Here is a 6,000-nt window from a genome sequence, read left to right as displayed (position 1 = left end):
AAACTAACACTGAGCTCTGATTACTGCTGAAGCTCCGGGCGCTGACATGAAGAGGAGAGGGACACTGAAAACAACATCTTGGGGAATGTTTTAATATCAGTGCTGACATACGATACCTGAGTCTCAGCATCAAAGTGATTTACTTTGAAAAATATAAACAGTTTTTTCTACCAAATATATATATATTTTTTTCATTCAGCAACAAAAGTTATTGTTGAATGTTAAATGTTGCAAGCAGCCGAACGAGAACTTTGTCTCAATAAAATGATTTCAATCAGGAACTATCTGATCAAAGAAGTCAACAACATCATAACAACATCATGAACCTGACATGCCAACTTGTTTAAAACCAATAACTAACAACTGATGGTTACTTTTTAAATCATCCATCCGTTTTTAGACTTAATTTTTATAAACATCAACCTGCAGAAACTTGGCGTTGCCCCCCCCCACCCATCTGAGTTCCCCACCTCCTGTTAAAAAAATCGTTCTGATAACTGAACAGATAAACTGAAAGTTGACATAGAACATAATAGAAATGTTACAGCTTGACACTTCCAGTTTAAACTCTTAAAGTATTTACATGAATATACTGAAAAATCTATAGTCTAAAAATGACATGAGAGCATAACTTATTAAGTGGCATAACAGAAGATTCATGTTTAACCCCCCCTCCCCTCCCACTGCTGCAAATGGACTTGTCCAGAGAGAGAGAGAGAGAGAGAGAGAGAGAGAGAGAGAGAGAGAGAGAGAGAGAGAGAGAGAGAGGCACACTGCTGCTATCACACACATACGCGCGCACACTCTCACGAGCGCACTCAGATTATATTTGTGAGAGAACGCAGAGAGAAACAGTTGATGCCGGAGCTGCATGCTGGATGTTTCTGACAAACACCGGTAACAACTAACAGGTAAGATCCGCCTCTTGCTTTAGCCTACTGCTGTCGGTTTAATTAACATGTTTCTGCGTGTGTGACCGCAAATATCACCTGTAACAATTCAAACTGCAGTCCTCATGTAGAACATTATAGAAATATGCTATTAGCCTGTAGCCTAAATACAGATCAGCCTGTTTTCAGTTTTTAGTAATATAGGCCTAGGCTACATATAAAATAGCTTAGAATGTTACAGAGATGTAGCCTAGCCCATGTTTGATATTCTGATGTCCAACACAACTGCGAAGTGAAGTTTGGATTGAAATAGTCTCTTACGTACGCACAATATAATAGAGATATTATAGGAATACATACTGTAGGCTAGGAATTAAATGCTGATGGTTTTAGCGGGACTTCGGCCAGACTCTCTCCATGGCTGTTGTCGATGTTGTCCGGGAGAACCGGCGCTGTGACACGCCGGGCTGCAGTGCGCCGCAGCGGGGCAGACAAGCTCCGACGTCCCCCCTCCCTCCCTCCCTCCCTCCTGCTGGCGTCTCACGTGTCACCTTAAAACATATGAAACCAAACAGTGTTTGATCATCAGATTATAGAGAATTTATCAGATATGATTCAAACACTGTCTGAAGTTATGTAAGAGGCTGCTGGTGAGCATACCGGCGGAGGAGAGGAGGGATGGAGGATGGAGGGATGGACGGGTGGGGGGATTAAGGAGAGGATGGTTTTATGTAACAGCTCCCCTCCTCATCCAGCATCAACATCTGCCATAAAAGTCCCATCATATCTTTTAAATGTTCCGGTAATTTAAGGATAATATCAATATCTAATACTGTGGAGTCTTATCATCTATCTATCTATCTATCTATCTATCTATCTATCTATCTATCTATCTCTGTCTGTCTGTAAATACTGCACTTTTTACTGCACATTTATCTGTTTGATATGTTAGGCTATGTGATATGATGCAGTGCTACTAACCTACCCAACACAAAGTATTTAAAATTGTCTCCACAACGATGAACTACAGCATTAAAAAGCTCTTACATCAATTTATTAGTGATAAAAACAGAATAAAATATGTTTTATTTTATAATAGGCCTACTATAACATGTTGAGAGGAGCCACCAGTACTTTATGCCTATTTAAATACTTTTTGCTGATAATACTTCTGGACCTTTTTCTTAAGTAGCCTACTTTTACTTGTATAAGGAATATTTTGGACTGTGGTATTTTACTAAAGGATCTGAGTATAGGCAGACTTCCACCTCTGCTATAGCTGTCTAATTCCTATAATTTATAAACTTACAGATGACAGATTTATAAACTTAGCCTGTGGTAATTCATGATGACTTTACAGTGTTGACATTATGTTACTTGATTGTATATTTAGAATAGTATACAGTATGTATATTTATACCTAGGTTGGCTGAGCTTTTTTACAGTATAAAATCCCATCAAAGTGATTTTTTAAAGTGAATGTTAAGTTTTTAGTGATATTAGCAGCGACTAATGTTGGTCTGGTTTCTCAACAACGGTTGGATCGATTGTGATAAAATGTGGTTCATCATGTATGTTAGGTTTAAAATGTGGAGAATAGAGATGGTTGTTTTTTGAGGAGGGATGCGAGAGAGGCGTCGTCATGGAAACACTGAACAACAGAGCCTCTGCTGAAGGACGTTATGTGAATTGTTTTCAAAAATAGAACTTTTGGTATCTTTTTGCAAAGAAGTTTTAACCGTCTGGTACTGAATATTTGATTGAGGTCAGCGGTCAAAGGTCCCGGCACAGATACACAAACATAATGTGAACTGTAAAACTGTAACAGACGGACAGATGACTGTCTGTCCTACTGAACCTTCTGTAGCTGTGAATAATGAGTTCACAGTCCAGTGGGAGCTAGAAAGAATCTGCTGCTGCCTCTGTGTGTGTGTGTGTGTGTGTGTGTGTGTGTGTGTGTGTGTGTGTGTGTGTGTGTGTGTGTGTGTGTGAGACAGACTGTGCTGCAGTTAAATCTGTTCATCTCTTCATTCCTAAACACACATTTACATTTTTAATAATAATAATAATAATAATAATAATACATTTTATTTTTTGGCACTTTTCAAGACACTCAAGGACACCGTACAAAAAATAATAAAACATTATTAAAAGCAATAGTAAAATCAAGGTGGACATGGTAAAAGTTATGTCGGGTATGCTAATCTAAACAGATGTGTTTTAAGTTGTGATTTGAATTGATGAAGAGTCCAGTTGATGGATGTGAGGTGGAAGAGAGTTCCAGAGACGTGGAGTAGAGCAGTTTAAGGGTCTGCTGAGTGTGAAAGTTGGGGCAGTTAAATCTGCAGCTGAGAAGAACCAAGTGTTCGGGGAGGAGTGTAAGGAAGAAACAGGTCTGAGAGGTATGGGGGGGTGCAAAGCTGTAGAGGGCTTTGAAGGTTAGCAGTAGAATTTTGTAATTTATCCGGTGGGGCAGAGGAAGCCAGTGGAGCAGAGTGAGGAGGGGTGCGATGTGGTCCGTTGATTTGGTGCGGGTGATGAACCAGGCTGCAGAGATCTTAATGGATCGGAAGTGATGGAGAAGTTTATTTGTGGTGCCCGTGAGGAGGGCGTTGCAATCATAGACAGTATGTAAACTGGACCAACAGATCCTGTTGCTCTGGACGGAGACCAGTGAAGGCCATTAGAAGCACTTTTCCAGTTTTACTGCGCAGCCTCCAATTGAGAGAGACGACGTAAATGTGACGTGAGCAACCTGTCTGAAAGTTGTAAGTCTTCTGGTAGCTGTGACAAGAGAAATCTCAATCATTCCCAATTTTGCAGAGACGGAGAGCGTAGGTATATGTAAGGAGATAACATGGGCACAGGCTAATAATTGCTAACTAAAATGCTAGTTAACATTAGTAATTAAACTTAAACAGCTAATGTAAGTCGAAACTGCCTGCGAGCTTCTCCTGTACTATACGGTAAATCCTCTACTATGCGACAGTATGTTGCTTGGTTATGACACAATCGTTAGCCTATTTTTACAATACGCCTGCTATGGAGCCATAACGTGAGATACAAGGAAATGGAGCCTTTTATACATTGTCGTGTTTCTTTAGAAATAAACAATGGACAAATAAAGTCTTTAAACGCTGCAGATGTAAAGTTATTCGCTGTCAAAGTGGCGCCAAAATGAATGGCAGTCAATGGGATGCTAACAGCGGGTGAGTGCTTGTTAGCATCAAAATGACGCCATAGGATCTACGGGTTGTTGACAGACGCTTACCCCCTTGGTTGCAATAGTCTATGCGGGATGTGACCAGGGCGTGAATAAGGAAAGCATGCATTGCGTGTGATATTGCTGATGTGGGGGCCAAAGGAAAGCGTACTGTCCAGAATGACTACGAGACTTTTGACTTGGGAGGAGGTGGGAATCGGAGAGCCATCAACCGATATGGTGAATGGGTGGGTTTTGGACAGCGTGGACTTTGAACCAATGAGAAGAACCTTGATTTTATTTCCATTGAGCTTATCAATTAAGCTTGGATTTTCATAGTGCCTTAGGGCAGAAAAAGTAACCCACAAGAACAAACAAATTTAGTTGGTTAGTTTTGTTAGTTCCTAAACACTAAAATCACACAATGGAGAAAATAGTCAGCAGATGAATCCATAATGAAAATAATCATTAGTTAATATTTCAAAATGAGCTCCCGGTTAACCAACTACAACAGTAATATCCTGTAATGGATGAGTAGTAATCTTATGATATAAAATATATAGTATAACAGTCACAGGGGACATTTGTATTCTTTATATACTTATGATTATACTTACATACTTTCACTGAAGGAACATTTTCACTGCAGAACCTTTACTGTAACAGAGTCATTTTGTGTGATATTAGTTACTTTTATTGCAGTAAAGAATACTTTCTCCACCTCTGTTTATATTGTATCTTTTTTCACTTGGTCATCATTTTAAAGAATCAGCCTGCTGTGTTTGATGGTTGCTGTTTAGTCTTCCTGTTAGACTTCTGATTAACATCTGGACCATCACTGATTGGTCCGTTAACTAAAAAGGTCTGGATGCTTCAGTCATGAGGTATGTTGTTGTTGAAAGCAGAGACCACTTCTCCCCAAATTGTTTTTGGATGCAGTGATAAAACGTCAGTGAGTCTTTAAACTGAAGTCTTTGCAAGCTTTTCTGTAAACTGAAATTAAGGTTTTAGAACATTCACAGTTTATGTTTGGTTCTCGTCGGTGGTGTCCTGTACTCGTACGGTCCCTGAATGCCTCAGTGCTGCGTGGGCGCTCTCCTCTATTTCTGGACACATGAGTCATCTTCACTCATGTTATACAATAGAAACTTTGCTCCACTGGCACTCTACTGCAACAGAAATAGAAAGCAGGAGTAGAGCTCAGTCAGGTTGCTGGTTTGAATCCCTCACTGCAGTTTGTGTCTCCTGAAGCATCAGTGAGTTCAACTTAGTCTGATTCTCTTGGAGTTAGTCCATTTGCTCAAGTACTGTAGTTAGTACAATTCTAGGTTACTTGTACTTAACCTATTTTGACTTTTTTCTACTTTATACTTTGAGGCAAATATTTTACTTTTTACTGCACTTCATTTATCTGACGGCTTTAGTTACTTTGCAGATTAGGATTTAAAAAAACAACCTGTAATGATCCTATAAAACACAATGCTTCTTGGATATTATTGCATCACTTATAATAATCCAATAGCATAACATATAAAAATGGAACACTGACAGAGCCCATTGTTGCATGTAATGATTACTTTTACTTTTATACTTTAAGTTCATTTTGCTTATAATACTTACTGTAAGTGCTTCTACTTAAATATATAATCTGTAACCTTTCCACATTTCCACAACTCGACCTATGTTATGTATATTTTGTTGAGTTGTCTTCTTACATTATCCTAAATTTCCAACAATGTTCAAACCCAGAGAAATCTGTCATTTTATTCAGGGTAACAGTCCATTACATTTGGTCATCTGTCAATAGCGTCATATAACCTTTGACCCCTCTAGTTGCTCTAACTTGTGGCAAAACACGGGAAACACCAGATGATACGTTTGAGAGTAATTGTAAATCATACAATGTCA

General features: G+C 39.0%; 1 protein-coding gene across 6 annotated transcripts in view; it reads left to right on the top strand.

The window, feature by feature from the left end:
* The first annotated feature begins 787 nt into the window (after nt 1–787).
* The window catches only part of LOC116056638 (dematin-like), a 28,062-nt gene continuing 22,849 nt past the window's right edge, over nt 788–6,000 (top strand). For 3 of the 6 annotated variants that reach the window (XM_035999073.1, XM_035999076.1, XM_035999075.1), the window contains exon 1: nt 789–911. The gene's annotated coding sequence lies outside the window, so the exon portion shown is untranslated. Of the gene's footprint in view, nt 912–6,000 lie in introns of all 6 variants that reach the window. The other 3 variants (XM_031308860.2, XM_035999077.1, XM_035999074.1) reach the window with 2 other exon arrangements.

Source organism: Sander lucioperca, chromosome 2 (genome assembly GCF_008315115.2).
Source record: "Sander lucioperca isolate FBNREF2018 chromosome 2, SLUC_FBN_1.2, whole genome shotgun sequence".
Taxonomy (NCBI): Eukaryota; Metazoa; Chordata; class Actinopteri; order Perciformes; family Percidae; genus Sander; species Sander lucioperca.
Note: the sequence above shows the minus strand (reverse complement) of the source record. Positions and strands in the feature narration are given on the sequence as shown.